This window comes from Argiope bruennichi, chromosome 2 (assembly GCF_947563725.1).
Source record: "Argiope bruennichi chromosome 2, qqArgBrue1.1, whole genome shotgun sequence".
Taxonomy (NCBI): Eukaryota; Metazoa; Arthropoda; class Arachnida; order Araneae; family Araneidae; genus Argiope; species Argiope bruennichi.
The window spans coordinates 74,588,244-74,611,591 of NC_079152.1; the positions used below are offsets into that span (position 1 = coordinate 74,588,244).

Consider the following 23,348-nt stretch of genomic DNA (forward strand, 5'->3'; position numbering starts at 1 on the left):
CCTCTTTTGATTAAACACTGTATTTTTGGTGGTTATATAGTATTGGTACTTGGATATTTATCCACAAAAAAAATCTTGGCGAACATATTGGTCGCCAGTGGGAGCTAGTTTAATATAATTAGCGTGCCTGAACCATGAAAGACTTAAATTAATATTTTCAGTAGTGCTTCTGAACAGTTCACTCATCTATAAATCATATTCGGAAGTTAAAATTCTCCCCCACACCTAACACAGCAATTTGCATCTTTATCAAACGCTTCTACAATTCATCTCTCTAAAAACGAAAAGAAAAACTTTTAGCACTGCACCGAAACTTTTCTACCAAGTAAATGAGAATTCTTCCCACCTGTTTAACATGTCTAATGGTCTTTTGGACGGATACAAATTCATCCCCCGCATTTCTCCTCAAAACGCCTACATCTTTCAAACTTTCTCCAGTTTTCCCTGAGTGCCCACACGTATTTGCTAAATCACACAAGTTTCCGTGGGACTCGAATTGTCGCTCCCGGAGATGATCACATCCAATGAGCACGAGAGGGTCCCCAGGGCCCATTTAATTCTGAATCTCAAGGGGGCCTGTCGCAAATTGCGGGCGTGGTTCCAGAGCGCCGCCCTCTGTGACGTCACTTTCGGGATCAGCCGATTCCAGGTAGAGAGAATAATATAAAGGAGTTCAGTTCCCACTTTTGTGCCTCTTTCCAGTTCCAACAGCAGAGCGGAAAAGTCAGAGATCTGAGAAAGGCAAGAAAGTTGAAAGTTGCGACCAAGTAAGGAGGATGATTTTTCCAATCAAAAAATATTACTTGTTCTCTTTTATAATTTTAAATGCATTTTATTTCGAAAAAATGTTTCCTTTCTTTCCTTTTTTTTTTTAAATATCTAAGAAATAACTTAGAATATTAAGAACAGATAATTAGTAGAAATAATGCCTGATTTCTCGCTTATTAGTGGATTAAGTAAATTAAGAAGTTAAAAATGTTAAAATAATACGAAAAGAGTAATAATAATAAAATTATACATCTTAAATTAAAAATCCAAAATGAAATTATTAATTTTCAATTCAAATTAATTTATTTTAATTAGCTTTTTTTCTTAGGTTAAGTATAATTTGTGAAATACGGAAATCAGGAATATCTCTGCCTTCAAATTTAAAATGTTTATTAACTAATTAAATTTAATATTAATTATATATTTTAATTTTAGTCTCTTAAAATAAAGGATATTTTCACCAATGGTAGAAATGTATTATGTGTATATGCTTTTAACACCGAAGATATAACTCTTAAAAATCTATATATTATAGTAGCTTTTCAAACGCTACTATAATAGAAAAAAAGCACGATTTTTTTTTATCTCCTTCGAATTTTTTAAAAAATTTGGTATTGTAGAAAGATTTTTTGTATTGTAATCTCATTATATCTTATATAAATGCATTTACAAGCGTTGTGAATCCGTTAAACTAATTTTTATTTATTTGTGAGAATCATTTCAATTTTAAGAGCTTATTTTATAATGTGAAATGCGATTTATTTTAGATTTTCGAATTAGATTATATTAAATAGTTTTTTATTCTAAATATATTGAACTGAAGATAAGTTCATTATAGATACTGAATCCATAGCCACTAATTATGCTAATTGTAAAGTGATTTTATTCAAGAAAAATTTCTGAGAGCATCGATTTCTGTTAATGATTAAGAATATTAATTAATAATTTTATGAATATAAGAAGAATATTAATAGCAATTGCAGACTGGCATGATGACAAAAGAGTAGAAAAAACTTGAGATTGAAGCTTTAGAAAATGCTCTGTTTGCAAATTTAATGTTGTTATATCTCGAGAGGACACATTTTAAAAAGAAAACGGTATTTGCTAAAATATTCATCTTGAACTAAAATTAATTTTCTCCTTTTTGATAAAAAAAAAATATTGTTCAAAAAAAGCAGGAATCAGTTTTCATTCTCCGTATTATCCCAAAATGAAACTAGAAAATGTCATATAAACAAGTAATATAAAAATAAATTAAGTCAATTCCTACTTTCGCAAGAACTGAATTCGCATTCTTCACCTTCACGTGAAGAATGCTGAAATCCTTGCATTTTACCGATTGAGCTATAGCCTGCTGATTTCAATTTTCATTACAAACTACTAAAACTTTATTTAAAGTATTAAAAATTAATTACATTTAATAATTAATGAATTAATATTTGAAAAATCTGTATTAACATCAAATGTTATCCACTACAAGTTTTAAAAAATGCATTTGAACTTGAGTGGATAAATAAAAATTATTTTATTAACGATTCAAAATTTGAACAAGATATATAAATATATATAGGGAGAGTGTGAGAGTAGGAATTGAAAAAAAGACCGCCTTGATATTGTATCAATCGTAGTTTCTTTTAACATTTTAGAATTTGTGTGTGTGTATGATATTGCATGTGCAAAAAAAAAAAAAAATTCTTTGATTTTTTTGGTTAGATTATCTTGGAAAAATAGTATAAATAATGAATGAATTGATAAAAAGGAAAAGAACAATAATTCTGAAAATACTTATAATATTTTTCTTACTTGCATTTTGATAATGAGGTAAATGTTTAATAACGTCAAATCTTGTTATAATAATAATATATGACTGTTATGATCGTAATATATGAATAAAATGACTTAATAATCATAATAATATAGTCTTATTATAATAATATAGTAAATTCAAAGTTTATCCAAATATAATATGATATTGTTGACGTAAAGGTTTTTCTATCATATTTGATGACAAAAATTAGCTTGCTTTTTAAGTTTATTTGACATGATCAACATATGACAAGTCTGTGTGATATACCAATTTTTAGTATGCGAAGTAATTTAAAGAGAATTTTTTCTAACTGTCAAAAACTTCAAACTGTAGATTTTGCCAAGTCTCCACGTTTCAGGTTTTCCTTGAATCTAAAAAACGCACTGTCTGTGAATGTGATACCTCAATAGCCCTTTGAGTTGCTTGGGAAAAAGGCGTCAAAATGATTTCGGTTCGATTATTTCATTCTTTTGCGCTTATCATGATCCAACGATTAATCGCCAAAGATAATATTGCTAAACTTTTTCTCAACTATTGTTCACCAATGGCATACGGTGGCATATCACTAAGCTCTTTCACAACTATTGTTCACCAATGGCATACGCTGACATATCACTAGGCTGTTTCACAACTATTGTTCACCAATGGCATACGGTGACATATCACTAGGCTCTTCACAACTATTGTTCCCCAATGGCATACGGTGGCATATCACTAGGCTCTTTCACAACTATTGTTCACCAATGGCATACGCTGACATATCACTAGGCTGTTTCACAACTATTGTTCACCAATGGCATACGGTGGCATATCACTAGGCTCTTTCACAACTATTGTTCACCAATGGCATACGGTGACATATCACTAGGCTCTTCACAACTATTGTTCACCAATGGCATACGCTGGCATATCACTAGGCTCTTTCACAACTATTGTTCACCAATGGCATACGCTGACATATCACTAGGCTGTTTCACAACTATTGTTCACCAATGGCATACGGTGGCATATCACTAGGCTCTTTCACAACTATTGTTCACCAATGGCATACGGTGACATATCACTAGGCTCTTCACAACTATTGTTCACCAATGGCATATGGTAAATAATACACAAATACATCTATCAGTGAGGATGCGAGGAAGTTTTAGGTGATAACTCTCGATGGCTTAATAAACACTGTGTTTCATAGATGAATAAATTTGCAAAAAAATATCACTAAAGCAGCCTTGTAATACAATTGTGTAATACGCAATTTCTTTCGGCCATCAAATGGAACCATTTAATTACTTCCCAAGAAAAATTATAGTCTATTTTTAATCTTTATTAATATGCAGCGTTATAAAAATTTGAACCACCATTTTTTTTTAAAGCGAAAATGTGACTTAGACGTTGGTTGAAATAAGAAAATTAATGATGTTTCCTTAAAAATACAAATGAAATGCTTGAAAAAATTGTACTTCGAAAAAAAAAAAAAAAACGAATATTTTTTTAAATTTTTTATTATTTATTTAGAAAATTATAATGGTGTCAATTGTAATAATTTATATTTTTAAGCTGATTTTTATGTAATCAAATTTATTTCACAAGCCACATTACTAAGAATAAATTCATTTTAATGATTTTTCAAATATTTATTTAAAATTATTAATACTGCTTATATTATTAAAAATTATATTTTATCCTGGATATTTTTTCAAAAACATTTTTTTAAAAACAACCCTTACAATAAATACTTCGGTTTCATGCTATCGCAGGCCCGAAATCCTTAATATCTTCATTGTTCGTTGATCTTAATTATTATTATTCTAATCCCAACTTCCCAAGGAGATAAACGAGATAAGGTCAACTATCGTAATCAGCTATTGAATTAAAATAAGAAACACGCATTGGAAAGAAAATTTCTAGAAACTCTGATGCATTTGAAGTGCACAAATATAAATTCTAAAAAGTAAAACAAAAAAATGAAACAAATATTTGATCTGCATTTAAAGTTTGCAGAAGGTAACAACACAAATTTTATTAATGATACATTCAGCTTATGATATGTTTTTAAAGAAAATTACATTGAATTTCTTTCATTAATTATATTTGAGATGTAAATTAGATTAATCCATATGATATTAGCAACGTTGGTTTTAGAAAAAAAATATCGTTTGGGATTTTAAAGGAAATGAAAACTATATATTTTTTTACAAAATATAATTACTTTATTAATTCCTCAAAGGATTTTTAAAACAGAATAAAAATAAATTCAACTTAAGAAGCTTTATATGCATGGCAATTAGATATTAATTTTTTTTATGCAAAATTTAAAATTCATGCCAATTCGTAACTTACATTTTCAGTTTTTGAAAAGTGAAGTTTAATGCAAATTAAAATAAAACTTCAATTTAAAATTGTGTTAAATTGGTTTTATAAATGTCAAAATAAAGTTTTTGTATTAAAGATTTTTTTTTTACTTGATGCTTTGAAAATGAAAAATACATCAGACATTTTTCAAATAATAAAATGTTTTTCTTTTCTAATTGTAATAAAATAAATTTCTTTTTCAGATTAATTTAACTTAATAAAAATCATATTGCTTTTTTGACAAAAAAATAAACAATTATATCCCTTTAGTTTTAAAAATAATTAAGCTTTTAAAAATTTATTGATTATGGTACAAATAATTTTAATTGCATCTAGAAGATTTCAAATTCAAATGAAGTTCTAGTCATAATTAATAGACGTGTTTGAATATTTAATTTATAACCTGTAATAAATTCTATATTTATCATTTGAATATCTATTGCATTCATAGTTTAGAAAAAATGTCGATTTAGCAGTCTCGACAAAAAAATGTATTATAGAACTGATTTAAAAGTTATATGGAATTCATTTAATATAATATTTTTTTTATTTATAGAGCAAATAAATATATTGTTGGAGTTGTCTGTCAAATTAATCTGACAGAAGTTTAAGAAATAGTTATGAAAATTAATAAAAAAATTAAAAATATTTGAAAATGTTAAATTATTGAATCAGAAGCAATAAAAGCAAATAAATAATAATAAAAAAACCCTATGTTATAAAAAAAACCCTACCCTACTAAAAAATATTACAATGTACTTTACGAGAAAATTGTTGCAAATAAGGGAACGAAAATAATAATTAATTAATTCCATTTTTTGATAATGTTATCACTTTTTTGCATTTCCAATGTGTCAGTATGGTTAAAATATTAAAAGCGATTATGTAACTAAATGCTTGATTGCTACTTCTAGGATAAGATTTTTCAGTTATTAAAATTATTCTACAAGAAAAAAAATTGCATCCAAAATATAAAAAATTGGAAATAGATTCGAATTAAGACATGTGATATTATTTGAAGAAATAGTGTTGTTTTGTATGTTGCTAATGGCTGTTGCCAATACTCTTGTGAACTAGACTAATATTTAGATCCCTGACTTCTGTTGGACATGCGATCTTTGTTGCATTTATTGCAAGCATACTGAGTATACAACGCTCGATTGAATCAGATCAAAATCGAATGCAATTCTCCAAATGATTCTAATGATTATTATTCCACAAGGATCTATCAAATTTCAGCAAAAAATATTTTCAATAATAAAAAAAGATAAAAGTTTGTTAGCTAAAACAAGTACACAAATCAAATCATAGTCATATTCATTCTTTGATACAGACGGTTCCTATAATTTATAGGGTATTTCATAAAATGACTGAACTTTTCATTATAATATAAAGTTACGTTTCCTCTTATTATATAAATTGAAAGGTTAAGTTTTCAAGATTGAATTTTTTTCAATCGATCAACAGTTCTTATTGAGATTTGATTTATTTTGAAAGTTCAAGAGTTGAAAGAGAATGTAAAACTTTAAAATATAGCACATAAATATTGTTCTGAAAATATAAATACAATTTTGCCATTTATAACGTTTTTTTTTTTTTTTTTTTTTTTTTTTTTTTACATTTTAATACCGTTTTCTCTTAAAAACAATTTTTTTTAATTAATCTAATAAAGCCTTAAATATTATCTTGTTAAGATTTTCTTATTAGAGGCTGATACTTTAATAATAATTTTCAGAAGAAGAAACAAACCTTAAGAATATTTTCTTCCATCTGTTTATCCATGTGTTTCCACTATATAGAGCATTTTGGAGCTCAATTTTTTCGTAAAGTGAAAAGAATAGATTATGCATTTTGAATCTTTTCTTTGCGGTCAATTGGGTCGAAAAGTTGAAGCAGATCTACTCTGATCTACTCTAATAAAGATAAGATCAAATACTAATTTTTATTATAGTGTTGTTGTTGTTGTAGTGTTTATTTAAATTATAGTGTTGTTGTTGTTTCTGTTTCTTATGGCACTTGCCATGGACAAGCCCGCTGTTCGAAGACAGCCGATTTAAGCCTGAGGGGGAGCGCCTCTTGTTTCTATCGTAACGCCATCTAAGGCCAAGAGAACGACTTAGCTACATACACGTCACAACCCTTATTACGGGGCGGACTTCATTTATGCATTTCATTCACAGATCGTAATTTAGACCTGAATCAGAGAACAATCACCCTTGATCCAGTACCCGCAGTGGTATTACATGGAGGACTTTGTAACCACGACAGATTTATACGCGCGTCAGCCAACAAGCACGCGAGGAATCTTCGGCCGGCGTGGTTCGAACTCAACGCTCTACCAACCAGGCTATCCCGGCCAAATCATAGTGTTCATATTACATGGATGCCGGCGTCCTGGCATAGGGGTAGAGCGCCTTCCCCGTGTTCTTGGTGTCCTGGTTCGGGCATGTTTGTTCTTCATATGTTCTGTCTGTGAGATGTGTGAATGTGCCCCCCTGTAAAAAAAGACTGTGCAAGCGAATGTGACGCGTGAGTAGCAAAATCGTACTCTTGGCCCTAGTTGGCGCTAATAAAACAAAAGAGGTACCCTCTCAGTTTAAATCGCTGGCTTCGTTCAGCGGGCTTGTCCATGGCAAGTGCCCTTAGAAACAACAACATTACATGGATAGACTGACAGACTCACAATAGAGGCATGAGTGGATAAGATCAAAATTTTTATCAGATTAATAATTCTAGTAAAAAAACATATACCACATTTCATTTATCAAGATCAGGGTATTTTTAAGTTGCAATATTTGCGTGTAAAATGATAAATTAACTGGAGACAGATTTTACTTTTATAGATTAAGTCTAAAATCTTATTGAAATCTATAATGTTAGATGAAAGATCCCACACGAAATTCCAACAATGTAACTTGTTGTATTTCTAATTTCTTGTCTTCACGGGTAGATAGATTATTCCGAAAATAAATTTTTTCAGAATATTCATCAAAATTTAAATTCGAATTTTTACATGATTACATTTTTTTTTTTTTTTTTTTTTTGTATCTTGTTTAAGAGAAAGTTAAAAAATAAATTTATGCACTTACAGTAAAATATGGTTAAGACAAATTGGTAAAAATAAACATATCCAAGCTGTGTTCTCTTTAAAAGAAATACTTAGAACTATTTATATCTGAATAAAGCAATTAGAAAAACGATTGTTGTAAATAGATTTCAGAAATACGAGCAATACATTAAAAAGATTTATAAGACGTTTGAAATTGTATTTTAGAATATCATTGCTGTAAAGTAATGAGATATCAAATTAGTTAACAGGAGAAACGCGTTTGTATTTTCTTCGAAACGTATACTTGGGAAATATATCGATGCTCTATTAGCTAGAAGACATTCCATTCTTTATACTTTTGCTTATTACTTTCGGTGACTTGCATGGAGGAATGCTAGTAACTACATCATTTATTCAGTATCAAATTTAGTATAAATTGTAAGATAGAGTTCTATTTTACATAAAACTATTTTTTCACTCTTTATAAGCCAGCAGTTCATTCACCATATTTATGACATTAATATAGGTATAAAAAGCCTCTTAGGTGAAGCATACCCTTTGACAATAAAAGAAAGAAGCTTTAAATTACCTTGCATGATAAACAAAAAGTATTGGTTTTTTTTTATCTTTATCTCCAAAGTGGTGATATTAATTCAAATAAATATTCGGTAAATTATTGAAGTTGTAGATTCAGATAAATTTTATTTTGCAATATCTGTTAAAGCTGGAGATAAGTGGGATGTGGGCGACCGTTGAGGATGTATATAAGGATCACGATTTTCTCTTTAATATAAATACGAAAATAACGATTGACGAAATCGGATAGCTTGTGGAAAATATCTTCTTATGAAAGCTTACTTACAAAATATTACAGCTTGTGAAAAATATTTAGCAGTGTATTATGAGCCACTTTGACCGTTTCAAAATTACCTAAAATAGGACTGAACCTGCACAAAAAGATAAAAGAATCAGAGATGTTTATAAACTGTTATATTATCTATAAACTGCACCTTATCATAAATGATCAAAAATTGTACTTGATGCAAAAATTCTTAACAACTCTTTATAGGACAAACCGTTGAACTTAAAGCTGCCAAATTTGTTGCATAGTTTCATTCTGGAAAACCAATGCTAACTAAGAAAAGTTCAAAAAGTTTTAATTATATTTTTAATTTAGAATGAATAAAAAATCTTTACAATTTTCCTCAATAACTACAAAGCACATTATATCTTAAAAATCAGTTTTCTAACATCACTTAAAAATTCAAAAAGGTACCTTTCAGCGATATGATCCCATACAATTTTTTTTTCTAATTATAGCGAATTTTTAAAAATATTTTTGAGGATATTTTGCAACAGTAGTTTAAATTATTTTCGTTGCTGCGTTTATTCAAGCCTGCATTGTATCAAGATTAAATACTTTTTTTACGTGAATGTAATCAGTGTTATATAAATAATAATAAATTTTAAAATGAGGATAGCAGCATTTACAGCATTTACATTACATTAACATGCAAGGATAATTCTTATTATTGGTTTCAGTATCGTTTGAAATTCTTTAATTCACCGAACTCTTATAAACTCTATAATTTGTGTCATAAAGCTTCTGGTTCTCGTTAGAGAATTAACATTAATTATTTGAGCTACTAAGCGTTAATGTTACAAATCTTTTTGATAATACTTATTGAAAGCTTATGCACATATAATGGTATGCTTAGTAAAGCATAAGTCAGCACCGAAGAAAGTTAAATTGTGAATACAAACTTCATGATATTTCTTGAAAGAATATCATCTGACTGAGAAATAGCGGTGTTCTAATGAACTGTGTAATTTATATTTGCCCTGAGGATTTTGATTCATTAGCTGAAAATGGAATCCGTGTCTCTCAAGTCGACTAAGTTGCCGAATCTCGAGGGTTGGGTATCACTTTTCGCTTTGCATTCTTCTTCAAAAGGTACAAGATGAGAGATTATTGTTTGATGGTAATCTTTGTAACTGAGGGGCTTTTCACAGTTTTCAATCTATCCACCTAGAATCTTTACATCTCAGAAATAGTGACTAAATTGAGTAGAAATCTACTTTGTTTCAAGAATATAGCTAAGACGAATTTTAATGTATTATGTGCGAACATAATTTTGCCTTCGTTGATTTCCCATGGCTTATATAAATATATTTGGGACGGCTGAGATATTCTTATATTTTAACTTTTAGTATTTTAAAAATAGCAGTGTGAGCAGGTTTTATTTTATTTATATTGCCATATATTAGCATACCGTTCTGTAATTACACCGAATTAATTTAAGATGGTCTCAATTTTAACTAGACGAAGAAGTACCTCAGCTGCCGAACGGAGTATAGAAAGGGAGGTTCGGCTGATGAGGTTGCTTGTTTTGTCTTTGGCTGAGAGGAGAATTCTCCCCTCGATTTTCTCATACGCTTAAAAAAAAAAGCTTTTTCCTGTGAAATATGTATCCCTTGAACATATAATAAGAAGAAGGAGTGAGAAAGAAGTAATGAGTAATCCAACGTCGTGGAATGTTCTCAAGATGAAATCACATCCTCCTTAAGATTTTCGGGGATTGTGACTCAATATATAACGTTTTGTCCTTCGAACAATAAAGAAGAGCAAACTTCAAATCTTTATAAAAATACTTTCTGGATCGAATTATTGAAAAGTCTCGATTATCTGAGTGGTAAAATTTCGAAATATTAATTAATAATTATTATTAACTTCGTCGGTTAATCAGTTTATCGATTTAAACAAAACTGCCACTTCGAGTCATTCCCATCGACACCTATTTTGTGAAAATGCGCTAATAAATAACAAGACTACAGAGGTGTTGATTTTTTTTATTATTGTTGTTGATGGCTGCACCACTCCTCACAAAATTTATAAAATTTATGATAAAGATTTATAATGTTTTAAAGAATTAGGTTCGCTATCAATGGATTCATTTATTTGGATTTATTCATATCTTTAATAGTTTAACACAGACGCCGTGAATCCTATTTTGATTTTTCCATAAAAAGCCACAAAAGGGAAAAAAAAACTTTTTTGTCTTTGGAGCAGCAACTCTATTTGCATGCTGACTTTGTGAAACATAACATAACATAACGCCTTGTTGTGTTCCCGGTGCCTATAACACTACGTTATCTAACCAGTTTGGTGAGCACAAAATGGAAGGGAAAAAAGAAAAATAACAAAAAAAGAGGATAAAAGAAAGAAAGAGACGGCAAACAATCCAGGGATCTCCAGAGAGAATCCCATCGGTGTCAAATGAATGAATGTCAAATGAAAAGAAAAAAAATTGAGAAATTACATTGAACATCTATATGACATGCATAAGCATATAGACAAACATTATAGAGTCATAAATCTGTAGCGTCCATCTGGGTCCTGTGGTGTTGATTTCCTTCGTGAGAATGTGGTTCTGCAGAGTATTGCACTTTTGAGGGAATAATTTCGGCTGATTTTAACAAGTGGCAAGAGATCTTGGTATTTATGAATATGATTTACTATGGAGTGAATCTTGCCGTATGAAAGGGTATTCGATGCAATTCTCCTGTACCATTCTTTCTCGAGACTTGTTTCTGGCTTTCACATGTGCCATCAGTCAGTATGTGCTCTCAGTAAGCACTCTGTGGCATGGTGAATTGGGGATCCTATCTCTTTACAGCTACAGCAAGAAGAGTTGGTCAGATGGAAGAAACAACAAAATCTGATTGTCTTAAACTAAATTTATCATCAAAGAATGTGTAGAAAGTTTCAATCTTGAACTGTTTTCAATGTTCTTCCATACTCCTGCCATTTGTAAAGAAATTTTTATTTTCAAACTGTCAAGCCATTCTTTATCTTTACTTGAAGTTATTATGCTCACTATGCACTGATATTTGACTTCCAGTGTATGTGATTGGTCGGTCACTTCTAATAGCAACACGAATATTAAGAGCACTGACAAATATCCATTATCTTTCTTTTTACGAAATCAAAGAAGAAAGCATAATTCCTCATGAAAATGTCATCAACACAACCCACCACCATGCTATACCACCCGAGGAAATACGGAATCGCCTACTTTATCCAGCGACTGCTTTTCCCTTAAGGAATTCCATCTCTGTCAAAGTTAAGCATTTTTATCATTAATGTTGAACCAGTTGTGTAGTTCGTATGCAAATGCCATCGATAAGACTATTGGATGAAATATGATCATCATCGATGTTGAACAATAAGTATGTAATAAAGGTTCGGTTCTGTCCAGTTTTATTTAAAATAAATTAAATTAGGAAAAAAAAAAGATTTCAGGCAAATGCTTTTTTCTTGACACAAAACGTGACATGATTCATAAAGTAAAAATGGTTATTGCTAATATTTTAAGCATATGTCACAAACTAACCATTAAAGTTGCTCAGAAGAATTTAAATGTAACTGTTTCCTTATTCAGTTATAAAAAAGAAATATTCTAAAGATTCCATCCAAAAAGAATGGATTCCTTTTCTTCTAGGAAAAGTCTATTTTATATTAATAGACAAAAAATATTTTTCTCATTCTTTCAGAGTTTTTCTGCTTGAATTTCAATTTCTTTTTTCAATATACTGGTTTTCAATACCTGGTTCTACATTTACAGATCACTGCTTCTAAAAAACTGGATTTTGATACTTTCGTGTAAGATAAATATTTTCATTGAAATTCTTTTATTGAAGTTGAAAATATAGTAAAACTAGATTGTACAGACCCAGTTTTGACTTCAAATAGTATTTGAAATAAAATTTGATGCAAATAAAATTCTCATTGTTCAGGTCTTTTCTTACAGATGACAAATAAGCAGTAGTTGAAATTTTATTTTAGAAAGATAGTCCGTTAAAATTTCAGTTTTTTCATCCGAAGACAGATAGGAATAGGATTTTCAGAGGAAAAAAAAATCAACTACAATTTTAGCACTATTTTTGCTATTTTTTAGATTGTAAAAAAAGTTTAATTTAGTAGGTATCACGTTGTATATTCAGTAAAAGAAAAAAATAATCCCGAAAGACACAATAGAGAGAAAAACGTACAAGTTATAAATCCATAGCTAGAGATCTAAATTTATTTTTAGGATTGTTTTTGGTGCTTTTTCAGACATCCGCTGAGAATTATCTTTCATCAATGATACATATCTGAGAAATAAAATGAAACTGAAGCTTTATTTTGCATCTTTTGTGAAATTTGTTATTTTTATACATATATATTGGCAGCATGCCACATAAAACAAGAAAACCAAATTAAATTTAATTATTGTATTTTTTTATTTAAAAAATATAATTGATAATGCTGAATTCTTATGAGATCGTTAATTTTTTTTTTCAGTTAACTACTTGCTGCATTTTTCGATTGTTCAACCTCATTTTTCAGCTTATAATATGGTCATATAATTTTTTTTAAAAATTATTTCCGCTTTCGTTAATACGTAGTAATGAAAATAAAATTTTTGATGAAACAAGTGGAATTCTTATGGGTAAATATTGTTTTGTTTCAAAATACAATTTTTCGGCTTTTGTTTTCCGAAAAACATTTCAATCCCATTAGAAGATTTCAAATATGCCTTTAGAAAGTAGAAAATATTAAATTTCACAAACCTTCTACTGATAAACATATAGAACAATAACCCTTCTTTTGGGAATCTGTTATGCAAAGCAGTTGGAAACAGAATGAAAAACTTCAATAAATAACTTCTTTCAATAATAGATTTTTAACTTATTCCCATGCTCTACAGAGGGGAATCTAATCTCGGTTTTGTAAGATATTCGAATAGAATTCTTATATTTTTATATGAATAACTGACAAATATTCAAATACAGATTAATTCTAATACAACTAGTTTCTATCCATTTTAGATATTTATGAATATTTGTTAAGGGTATCAGATGGTTATGAACAGATAATTCAATTAATAGACAAAAGCAAATTCTGTTTCCTTAAATATGTTATTGGCTCTAAACAAAAGATATGCAACAAAGCATTTGAAAAATGTGTCTGAAGAGGAATTATATTTCTAACAATGCGTATATTATTTTTCTAATCCTCCATTATATTTTTAATAAGTAATTCTAGGTGATTTTGCTATAATCTAAATTGTGCAAGGGAATTCAAGATAGAATATAACTACTACTACGCTCAGCTACTTAAATATTTAATGCAATATTCAAATAACAGAATTGGAAAAACTAATATTAAATAAAATAGATCAATTATTAATTCGAACTTGCAAGATTAATATATATTTATAGTGCTAAGATCTTCTAGAAAATACACATATCAATCGTGTATTTTTTTATAAATTAAAAAAAAAACATTTATGCATAATTACAAACATGTTTTCCATTTTAATTATTTTTCTCTTATTCTTAATTCCCTTGATTATTTGAGGGCGTGCTGGTGTGATTTCATCCTTAACCACAATTCTTGAATGTCTTTTTTTCTTACTAAATTAAATATTCAAATACATTCCGTTTAAGTTTTACTCAAGAGTTATAAAACAGAAAACAGCAGCACTTATTTAGAAATTGTACTATTTTTTAAAGCTACTTTATCTATTAGTAAACTAAATCTTTTAATATCAAATTCACACATGATGTTTGATGGATTTCAAACATATTAAATAATCAGTATTAAATAAAATTGCTTGAAGTTTTGTCTATCAAAAATTAAGTGGTCTTTGAAGTGATACTTCAACAGAAGAATGTTATTAGAGTCTTCCTCCCACACTTCCCTCTTCGTCCTGGGCCGCGGTGGCCTGGTGATAAGGTCTCGGCTTCGGAACCGGAGGGTTTCAGGTTCGTGACCCGATTCCACCGAAGAACCGTCGTGTAAGGGGGTCTGTTGCACGTTAAATCCGTCATGACCAAACGTCCTCCCACTGGTGTGGTGTGGAGAGGGGGTGCCAGCTCAGGTGCCGTCCTTGTCATCTGACCGTGGTTCAAAATTATGAGGTCCGTCCCAAAATAGCCCTAGTGTTGCTTCAAACGGGACGTTAATATAACCAAACCAAACCAATCCATCTTCGTCCAATCAACCGGAATATCAAATAAAAGTCCAATAAATGATGCGTCTGATTGACTGTTCGAGTGCAAACGAAATCATAACTATAAAATAGGTACATAAAATTTGGTGCAGAATTTTTGCATCAAATTTTATTTAAAAATTAGCAAATTTTTCATTCGTGACTTTATCTTAAGTGCACAGTTTTGTGCGGAGGGATTTGAACTTATGTTATAAAATTTGTTGTTTTACTTTAGTTGGTTTTAATATGTATTCCCACTATTATATTCAATTTATTATTTTTATTAGTAAATTAATATTTATGTATTAAAAATGAAATATTATTTTTGAAATTGTCGACAAAACATTGAAAAAGAGACTTATGCCGTCTAGATCAATAATAAAAGATCTATTAAAAATTTCAAGAGCTTGTTAATGTTCAAGATGATTTCAGAAAGGTAAATTTTTTTTAGGTTGTGAAGCTGATTTCATTAGGCTTCTGATAATGTTCAGTTTGGAAATTTTATTAATTGAATGTGTTTTTCTTGTTTTTTGTTTTCCTTGTTCCTTGTGTTTCCTTGTTTTTCTTGTCGCAATGGCTTTATTTCAATTCAAACTGCTACGATATTTAAAATTTGCCCTCGCAATGGAATACGAGAATGAAATTATTTGCAGGGTGATTCAAAAGAGAATAGTCTCTTTTAAGAAAGAATGTGAAATTCTAAATAAATAATTTAATTAGAATACCTTAATATCTTGATAGAGAAGCATATGCATGACTTGTAAGAAAAAGATAATAAGCAGACATTTAGTTAACAAAATATCATTTAGTGTATGAAAAAAAAATATTAGACAGACATTTACGAAGTATGTTTACATTCTTTCTGTGTAATGCGTAAATTTTCCAATCACTTATTGTCTATATAAAAGGGTTGCGCAGTTAAATTCTACAAAAGTTCCGGGATAATATTCTAACAAAAGACGTAATTCTTTACAGTTTTTTTTGTTGTTATATAATGTGAAAAAGCAATCATTAGTCACGACAAAATTGTATAATAATATAATTCTCAATTATAAGACATCTTGTTCACTGGAAATCTTTGGATTCTAGAAGAATTGTTACATGATTCTTGAATATGAAAGTCCCCATGCTTTAAAATAAATATGTATTCCCACTGCAATTATTTCATCGATAGAAAGAACTCATTTTACCTAAAAGCTATATTTGAATTCAAATAAAAATTTGCCCTCTCCTCCAAGTAATTGCAATCTGAATATTAAATTAGGGCGTGAATGAAACACTCTCGAAAACTGAAATTCTCTAATAAGTTAACAAGTCGCAGTTGTGACTAGAATACATTTTCTGGCATTTTTTTTTTCTTTTCCCTTTATTTTGTTTTCAGCGTAATCCAGATGCAGTTAAATTTGTTAGGCAATTTCTCATAATTTGTCTCTAGTCAGCTGTTGTATCACCTGCAGTGAGGAACAACAATCGATTCTGTTATGTATAAAAGTAAGAAGATTATTCGGATGTAAAAATGTCCCGATTTATATTTAAACAATTCATTGAATTATCGAATAAAAAATATCCGTACTCCTAGAAATAATGTTAATTTGACAAAATTATACAAATTGAAAAATTCTAAAAAATGTTTATATATTTTGGGATAGCTCGTTTGGCCAAAATCTTATAGAAGTAATTTTACTATTTAATTTTTTTTATTGCTAGTAGGTTTATTTTTTTAAGCAATCTCGTTATATTTGCTTTAACTTAGAGATTACACAAGGCGTATTTTTTGTGCAGTTTTTAAACAGAGAAAGCAAAATTCATAAAATAATTGTTAATTCACAATTGCTTGATCGTCCGAATTCAACGTTGTTTTCTTTTTATTCTAAGTAAGTTGTTTTACCATTCGTGCACAACATTTAACCATTCAGTTTTTTTCATAATTTAAATACTATTGATTTAAATTATGAATTTTCAGTTCTTGTACAGATTTTTAATAATTTACTTAGAAGTATTATCATATTAATGCTTATAAAATACTTGAAGCAAAAATAAGTCCAATTATCAATAATAAAATAGTTATTAGCATCATAAGCTTATTACTGGGTAATTTATTTCTATTTAAGGTGTACGTACACACTAGAAGATTTTTTTTTAAATTTTAACTTTAAAAATCCAGTTTTTTTACAGTAGGTCATTAATATATGTTTAAACTCATATCAATGAGAAAAAACCAATTACACTAATTATTAATTAAATACTATTTGATGAGCTAATTAGCATATTTTTTGAAACATGATATTTTAAATTCTAATTTGTACAGACACAATTCTAGTTGGAAATTATGCCTAATATTAGCCTTCATGTTGTCTGCCTCAATCAAGTTATAAAAATATATAATTTTTTTTACCAATTTTTTTATTAACAATGAATAGAAAAAGCGATATTTTTTCTATAATTTTAACTTTTAAATAGCCATTAAAAATTTATTTCTATAAACATAACTTTGATTGAGGCACAAAACATCCACTGTTTCATACAGATTATTTTGATGTATAAATAATTGTATTTGGTTAATTTCTCGTTGAGTTATGATTGTTTGAATGAAGCAACATAATGGAAAAATATCATTCTTCATAAAATGAGTTTAAAACAAACCGAAACTAGAGTTTTTAGTGAAAGTACTTCAAGAAAAATAATTATATTCCGAATATTGACAACATCTTGGTATCGTTTGAAAGCTAAAGGATCAGAGAACATTTTGAAGAAATAAAAAAAAAAAAATCGATATTTTGAACGATTTTCGAAGTTCCAAGTGTGTACGTATGACTTAATCAAAAAGAATTCGGTACTCTGCAATTAATTAATATCTATGATTCTAATTTGCGAACAAATTATTGAGCATGAAATCAATCTGATAAAACTGAGGTCAAATTTTGTTTGATAGATTTTTTTTCATTTGTTTATTTTTTGAAGCATTACAATTTTTTTTCTGTAATTTTCTTTTTTTTATTTGAGTTTTTGACGTGTTCAAAGCTCATGAAGAATTCAGGTCTGCGAAAAGTAGGATGGTATGTAGGAGGATCAAAATATTTCTGAAACTAGCTTTTTAGAGCAACCACAAATGACAACATATGGTCGTGAAATAACTATGTTGCAATTTCTTAATGACGACATTCTACATGATAACGCTGCTCTAAAATCTACATTTGTTACATTGGAGTTTCAATAACCATACACTTGTGACATTTTGCAGCTTGACCATAAGCAATGGGTAGATGAGTTAATAATTGGAGATTGTGAATAATTCTGAGTAGGACATGGATTATGGTCATTCCTCTGGACCATGTTGACAATCATGTTTCAGCAATATTACGTCGATGAATCAACTCTTGAGTGTTTCGAGCACAGATACCATTCTCATTAAATTTTCCAACATCCATGCAATCACAAACTTATTCTCCAGATAAAGCAGTCAACAAAAGAATTTTAATACGGAGTTCTGGAGTATTTGCAAGAATTTTTGCTCAAAGCCGTCAGATTTACTGTGCGCAAAGATTTAAGTCATCCCAATCGCCAAAGTTCTTTTCAGAAAATATTTGTCATTCGTAAATTTTTTGAGAATCACAACATAGTATCTCATTTGCATTTGCGTCATGGTACAGTCTTTATTCCAGGCTGAAGAGTTAAGAATTCAAGACTCTATTTCACAAAAGCTCCGCGAAGTTAATGAATCTGATATACTCAAAATATGGAAAACGTTGAATATCTTCCATTTATTGTGGCCTGCTTATTAGGAGAAAAAGGTCCTGTCTTAGGTATCAACCTCGTCACCTGCTTATGATTCAAAATTGCCATACCCCAGTATAAGACAACGCCCAATGCTTTAAATCGGAATATGTATTTAATCTAATTAAAATAATAAACTTAAACTTCCACCTAATCAGTAAAATTTAGCTCCAGTCACTTCAGAATTTCTTCAGAGATGAAGAAGCAAAAAGATATTAGCCTGGAGATTAAATATTGAATGTAGGACAGGATATTTCTAGATTCGAAATTCGATTCCCTAAAGAATCTGTCTTGCATAAATGCATGGAAGTTTAAATCTGACATCAAGGGTCAAATATTCTTCCTTTAGTTTGACGTGGAATTTTGGAGAAGTTAGGAAACGATGGTTCATGTGTCATTTCTTGTTTCTAAGCCATAGTTTAGAATTATATGATTCGTCTAAAAATAGGCCTCATAATGCTTCAAAGTATTCATATAACCGAATTAAAAACTACTTAAGATGAAAATGCAGCCGATTTAATATCGTAGCCGCTATCCAAAACGAATCTCGGATCAAGGATTTCAAGCGTAAATTTCTTATGTGGGAGGACGGTTTGAAAGAGTTAATTAACTACAATTGAAACTATATGACAATGATTTTTTTTGTCAAAAGAACTTGTCAAAGAATTTTAAATGTATTTTTGTATACATTCTATAGTCAAAGTAAACATTTCTTATATAATTAATATTATATTAGTAAATATTTAAATATATTTAAAAAGAACATTGCAAAGAAAAAATCCCATCATAAAATTTGAATATAAATGTTAACTTATGAGAAAACGTATCTTTATCATCTTAGAACTTTTTTTTTTAAAAAAAGGAGAATTATAAAACTGCTGATAAAGTAAATTTTAAATCAAAATTCAAAAGCTCAAAAAATTTAAATCATTAATTATTTCACTCATTTTAAATCAAAATTCAAAAGCTCAAAATAATTAAATCATTAATTATTTCATTCATTTTAAATCAAAATTCAAATGTTCAAAAAATTTAAATCATTAATTATTTCACTCATTTTAAATCAAAATTCTAAGCTCTATTTTCCAGCAATATTGCAAATTACATTTTCTAATAAAATTTCTTTCCGAGTTCTGAGAAGTGCTTTCACGCACTTTAAACTTTTCATCCTATTCTCTTAAATTATTCCGTACTTATTTTTTTATTGAAATTTTACACTCTAAATTACTTTTAATACCATTTTTATATCCTAATTGATAATTTGAAGTATATTTTATTACACCTTTGAAATACTACATTTGATCCGTTTCATTGACTGAGGTAAGTCAATTAAATTCAAAATATTTACAAATCCTTTCTTTGAAATCACATAGACTTTCTTCATTTAGCCGTTTGTCTTATTAAGATGTCTTGATGTTTACTTATATGTGATTTAATTATACAAATATACGTAGACTTTAAATAATAGACAATTTCAATAACCCTTAAATGTGACAAAAGGTGGAAGATTACCGTATTTAATAGCATAAAACAAGCTTCTGTGATAATATATGTTTACGAAAAACATATTTCTGAAAAGGAATTAAATGATCTGCGATATTATTTAGCTAATCTTTAAATTGCCACAAAGCTAAATACCTTTATATATATAAATTAATTAAGAGAAATTCTATTTGCTACTATGTTAATTAAACGCATTAATTCTATTTTATTAAAACGTGTTAATAATAGAAAATACTTCTTTATTATTTAATTTGATCGTGGAAGACTAAATAAGACTGCTGAGACCATGCAGATTTCTTGTTCTTCCCATTATTTGCATATATCTGATTACTATTTAATTTTGAAAATTTATTTAAGCTAATACTTTAAGTGTGCTTTATCGATCACTCATTTTATCATATCTGGTGCTTTATAGATCATTCATGCATTTTTACAATAAGCAATAAACTCGAAAAATTCAAATGAAAGAAGATGAGATTAGTGAGTTAACAATCTGTTACTCACTAATCTTAACTGTTAACATTGTGTAACAGTTCTGTTACACAATGATTGAAGGAGAAGATTAGTGGAGTTAGTGGAGTTAATGAAGATTAGTGGAGTTAATGTTTGAAAAACAAAAATAAAAACATATAACTGTTTCTGTAAAAACGATATAAATGGAAAATTGAGTGCAATATTCGACCCCCCCCCTCCCTCATGTAATTATTCAAGACTGAACAGACCATTCGATGGGCAAAAATGAATAGTTGGTAAAAAATCTTATATGATTTTCCAAGTCCTTTCTTAAGACACTTTCGAAACTGGGCTTTTTTTTTTTTACGATGTTTCATTGTATCATCACGTTTTAAAAGTTCTTTTTTCTCAGTTTTATCCCGAAAAATGGAAAAATGTAATTTTCTGGCAATGTTTTTACTGTCGATTATATCCTTTCCTATTTTAAAACTTTTTATCCTCTATTCTAGTAGTGTAAAAAAAAATTACATTTGTTCTTGAAATTGAAAGCTTTAAATGCTTTAACTGTTTTTTCCCCTTTGCTGAAAAGGAAGATCTTCATTCGTTTTTTGCTCTGAAAAAAGAAATATTGCAAACTATTAAGCCATTTTTATATATATACCACCTGTTCCATTATCTTATTACATTTTGTTCTGTTCGTTCAGAAAAGATATAAGAAAAATTGAAAACTTGATAAATCTCCATTATATACAAATATTGGCATTATTGTTTATATACTTGCGCAACCTGTCATGACCTAGAAGATTAAAAGAATTGACACATCCTTTTAGCAATTTAACATGTAAGAATAATCAAATACATAATTTTCTGAATCTACTTCACTTTCGCAAATAAAATATCAATGAGATAAACATAAAACATCAATAAACATAAAATACTTTAAGCTATCAAAAAATTCGACTTAGTGCTTTGATAAATTTGCAAATGAAGGTTTATTACAAGTAATATTATTCAAAGTGAAAAGCTATTCAAAGGAATTTTTTTATTCAATTTATTTTTTCAAAGAAAAATTTTTTTAACCTCTCTAAGACGAAAAAATGTATTTAAATCTACATATGTTACATCACGATGGTAAAACTGACTTGTTGCAACTCTTAATGCCTACAGAATCAAGCCTTTATTCTGAAACTGAGACTGCATCGGTCTTTTGCATTTCAAGAATAATGTTACGAATCTGTAATGTTGTTTCCCAGGACAGTTGGTTTCTTAAGAAAGAAAGTTTTACTGATGTTGGATCACTGAGATGGGCTTGGCGACAAACTTGGCGATTATTTGACGAATTGACGACGGATTTGTCAACTTTGACGGAAAATGGATGATACTAGAATTTTTAAGAATTTTGGCGATAGGTTCAATGGGACGCGAGTTATATTTGATTGTTCGAGAACCTTCTCTGCCTTGCCTAGGGAACTATAAAAGGCAGTGAGACCGAACTGGAGTGAATCATATAAGTTCAGCTCTAGTTATTAGTTGAACGAGTTCTCTCCCTAAGGGCTTCGAGTTGCTTATAGTTGTGCTGCTTGCGTTCTGCAGTTTTCTAGAAGTGCTGCTGTTTATGTCTTGACTGTGTTTTGTAGCTGGGTATTCATATTAATAAACGTCATTATTTATTATTGAGGCTTGTTGAATGCTTCACCATAAGCCTATTTGTGTATTTCCAAGAAAAAGAAGAATTAAAAGCATATTTTAAAGATTTAACAAAAAAACCCAGTTCGTAATATTCTTTTATGATTTTAAAAAAAATAAAACTAGATTATTAACCTTTTTCTCTATGTCATTAAAAAGACCAAAACTATAGCTTATTTTAGTAATTTTAAGGAAAATTAATAATGGAAAAATAGAAACTTTTCGAAAATAGAGAAATTTTTCCCCGCGAGTAATATTTTTGGGGTAATTTTAAAGGATAATTGATGAAAAGGAAAATTTTTAAAAGCCCTTTAACTCTTTTGAAAAGTTCTTAAAATATTTCAGACATACTGCAATTATTTTTGGGTGTATAATTTAGAGATATATTTTGATATTTGAGAGAAAAAAACTATTATAAAATTTTGAATACTTCAAAAAATGTTGCTGAAATTTTATCGGGTAATATTATTCGGGTAATTATTAGAATTATATGTATATTTCTATACATACTATAGATATGCATTCACTTTAATCACAAATACGTAGCGAATCCTCTAAACCGTTAGATATAGGTATGTATTCCAATGGAAAATGCATTAAATGACGTAAAGACACTCTTTGAGGATAAATGTTCTCTTGAAAAAATAAAGATGTATAAATTTTTATTCAGTGTCCCAGCATGTTAAATACATTTAGTTAGTGTTTTAGTCAGTTTAGTAAAAAAATGTTCCGCACATCTATGATCAAAATTAACTAAGCTATGAAGCATTCAATACAATTATTTTAGACCATTTCAACAATTGTTTGAGGTTATGGTCTCTATTTCCTTGAGAGTAATAAATAAATTCATAAAATAATGCAATTCAAATATTCAAAAATTTATTAGTTTTTGTGGCAGAAATGTGAAACTTTTTTTGTA

General features: G+C 28.9%; 1 protein-coding gene across 1 annotated transcript in view; it reads left to right on the top strand.

The window, feature by feature from the left end:
• Positions 1 to 683: 683 nt before the first annotated feature.
• Positions 684 to 23,348, top strand: part of LOC129961910 (uncharacterized) — a 59,273-nt gene continuing 36,608 nt past the window's right edge. Inside the window, exon 1 of the mRNA XM_056075540.1 lies at positions 684 to 767. The gene's annotated coding sequence lies outside the window, so the exon portion shown is untranslated. The remainder of the gene's footprint in view (positions 768 to 23,348) is intronic.